Genomic DNA, 3,973 nt, shown 5'->3' on the forward strand with positions numbered 1-3,973 from the left:
TTTGTTCAAGTCCCGCAACTCTAGCCATCATAATGCGAGTTGAATTGAACATAGCCTCATGCAGACGCAGACACACACACACACACGGAGAGAGAGAGAGAGAGAGAGAGAGAACCACTTTGCGCTTACGCAAATAGGCTGCGCAACCATGGCAAACTTTTACATCTGGAAAGAGCTCCTTGGTAACTATCCTGCTAGCTCAGGTCACGTCAACACTTGATCCCAGAAAGATTGTCTTCGACTTGTTCGTTTTTTGAACATTTATTATATCTAATGACATAGAAAACATAATGATTTGCATCCACTATCCTTATGCACTATGCACAACTTTTATTCACTAGCGACTAGCCTAAAACCGTCAGGCTGAAGGGAGGCTAATTACTCTCACGTATTTTCTTAAAGTGTCAGGCATTCAATTACACCTACTCATCACCAATGTACACTCAATTAGACCTACACACCACATTAAAGATATGCCTATTGTTAAACGTCAAAATGAAGCATTCATATTACTAAATATGTTTAGCTACTAGTAATTATAGTAAAATGTTATACATTAAAAAATACATTATTAACTAAATACACTCTATATGAATTTAAAATATATGAAATAGAAACATATCACATAAGCCATCATTTTCAGTGTGTGTTTGTGTGTGTGTGGAGAGAGTCAAGCAGAATCTAGGATGTCCACTGTTGTGAATGATCCCATTACAGTATTATATATATTACTGATGACGTCAGGGTGGTGGGGGCACCAAAATCAAACACTTTTTTAAAAATGAATTTTAAGCCCTGATGGGCATCTTGCACATCTGGCAAGGCACAATCAATTCTGAATGATGTTTTGAGCAAAATATATGAAAAAATTGATTTTCAAGGGAAGACCTTGAATATTTCAGGGAAACAATGGCAAAATGAATTCTGCACATGTTTAAACAGTATTTCTCCATAGAGGAAGTGTCCAGGTGCTAAAATGGCCCAACTGCAGTCCAGACCTGTCAAATTAGGTGCATCATGACATGGAATGACAAACATGATTTAGAATAATCCATACTGTTGCAACTGAAATCCATACTGTTGCAACTGAAATCCTATATTGGGCAGAAATGGGACATTTCATTCTCAAAACTCTAACAACTGGTCTCCTCAGTTCCTAAACATACAGAATTTTGTTAAATGAAAAGGTGAAGTAAATATACCCCTGTCCCAACTTTTGATACACGTTGCTGGCATCAAATTCAAAATGAACAAATATTTTCCATGAAATAGTAAAATTTGTAATTTTCAACATTTTGTTGTCTGCAGCTAAATATGGGTTTTCGAGTATTGTAGATTTTCACATTCTGTTTTTATTTGCATTTTACACAACATCCCAACTGTTTCTGATTTAGGGTTGTAGAAGCATGTGTTATATATATATTCAGTGCTCATTTAATGTTCTCATGCACAACAAACCCCTGAGAGCTTCTGACTCTAAAACAGATCAGGTCTTCTCCAGACCAGGGCCAGATTCATTCTTGAACTAAATACTGTGTGTCTGTGTGTTAATACATAAGTGTCTGTTTAACCAACACATCTTTTGAAGATGATTTAAGCCTGATATTTCATGACCAGATGGTGGCAGTACTGTCCACTACAAATGGCTTTTAGTTTCTGAGCAGGCGTTCAGAGGGTGAACAGCTTCGGGATCACCCCAGCAGAAGAAGTCAGGTTCACTGTTGGCTCCTATCTGATTCTGTTGTCACCTGCAATGTGCGGCACAAGTAGTATTATTTGTAAGGTGATTGATTTACACATCAAAACATCTTCAGTCATTCTGTTTTCTACTGGATGCTAAAATAATTCAAAAGAAAAAATAATTTGCATGTCATCGCATGAAAAAAGGCTTAGCAAAAAATGTGATAATAATCTATGATACCAACAACAACAATAACAATAATGATGAGGGTAATAAAATGTATAATCATAATAATAAAGGTTAATGTTTTTTTTTATAATTGTAATCTTTTAATGGTTGATTTCAGAACACAATTTCAGCTGAAACATCTTGCACTCCTAAAGCAGTAATGAGGATGTGTTGTTGTTGTTCAATCAACTCATTATGAACAGCTTCTCATTTCCCCCGACCTCTTCAAGGCTGCAGAGGAAGGGAACAGATTTCAGGCGAAAGAACAGAATGACAAATCTCCTATCTTAAGAGGTGTACAGACGTGATGCTACAGGGCCTATTTCACATGTGCCAATGTGTGTGTGTGTGTGTGTGTGTGTGTGTGTGTGTGTGTGTGTGTGTGTGTGTGTGTGTGTGTGTGTGTGTATGTGTGTGTGTGTGTATGTGTGTGTGTGTGTATGTGTGTGTGTGTGTGGAGCACACATAAATCACCCGTCAGCTCTGAAGCAGGACTGCAGGTCAGCAGCCAAATGTTCCACCTCCTGAACACTGCCCCGCATCCGTCGCCGTGCCCACCGATGCCCACCGATGCCCACTGATGCTCGCTCCCTGTGGGTGAGCACCTTCCCGCACCATCTGCCCACTGCCCCCTGGTACCAAGGCCGAGACCCACCCATCCTCTCACACACCCTGCCCACTGTCAGGGAGCACGCATGCACATGCTCTCACGCACCCACAAAAACACACACGCTCGGTCTCACAAGCATGAAGCTTAATTTCATGGCGTTTTGATATCGGATGTTTGTGATAATTAACTATCAACAAAAGGGAAATGCATATTTGTTTTGTTCATTCAAAGTACTTTTTTTTAACAGACCTCTGTGCTCATTTGATTGCAGATTTACTACATGCAGGTAAATTAGAAAATGAACAAATTTGATGTAGCATGGGACAATAAATAGTTCAAAGCTTCAAATCTTTGGTGAAAAGTAGCAAAGAGATATTTCATTTTCGGGGATTAAATGCAAGAATAGAGGCATTATGTTATGAACAAACAAAATTATTTATTTTGGTTCTATTTAAGCACTGTCAACTTTGTCCAGAGACTGGCATCAATGTTTTTCTTAAACAAAACCATATATTAATATTAAATGTATATATTAACGTATATCTTATTTGATATTCCTTTTTGAAAATATAAACACAAATAGAATATTTGCATCATTCATTTTATCAATTTCAAATATGCTTATTTATTAAATGTGGTTAATTCTTGATATTTTCCATATTCTTTTGTTAAGGTACAAGTTAAGGTATACAAGTGTACAAGGTATGTAGATTGGTGAAGTGTAAATACTTAATGATTTTCTTGTTTTTGGAAAAAAAAAAAAAACATTACCAGATATTTCTATTATCAAAATATGACAAAAAAATGTGTTTTATTCCTTGGCTTAAAATAAAACAAATGCTATAGCTATATAAAAGACCACATAACAAGTATTGCATTTGTGTGCAATTCATCCACTGATTTTTCAGTAAAAGTAATTAATTAAATTTGCTGAGGAAGAAATGAAGAACAGAATATATCTTTCTAAAACCCTGTTGCCCAATTGCCTGTTGGCTCTCGCCAGCAATTAAGGTGACACTCGTGCCTTTCTGGATCCCTGCTGAATTGAGACTAATGACATCCTGAGTACTTGTTAGTACTTGTCTTACTCTGCACGCAGCCAAATTCAACCACTGTACATTTCCTTCTCCACATCTGACCTTTCAGCAAACCTTAACCTGTGCATATTGTCATCTTTTCAGAATATTTGCAAACTATTGAAAATCTGGTAAAACTTTATAATAACTACACACAATTCATCATTTATTAAGCCTTTGTTACTTATTAGTTAATGGTTTGTTCATCATTAGTAATTTCCTGTTCATACATAATTTATCATCAGTAAAGCATTTGTTCACACATTTATAAATGGTTTGTTCATAGTAAATAAGCCTATCCAAAAATATGTTTGTAAGTACATGATTTATACTTAATAAGTAATGAAACAACCACTTATAAATGAAATCATTTTCTTA

Source organism: Alosa alosa, chromosome 22, assembly GCF_017589495.1.
Source record: "Alosa alosa isolate M-15738 ecotype Scorff River chromosome 22, AALO_Geno_1.1, whole genome shotgun sequence".
In the NCBI taxonomy this organism is placed as follows: domain Eukaryota; kingdom Metazoa; phylum Chordata; class Actinopteri; order Clupeiformes; family Clupeidae; genus Alosa; species Alosa alosa.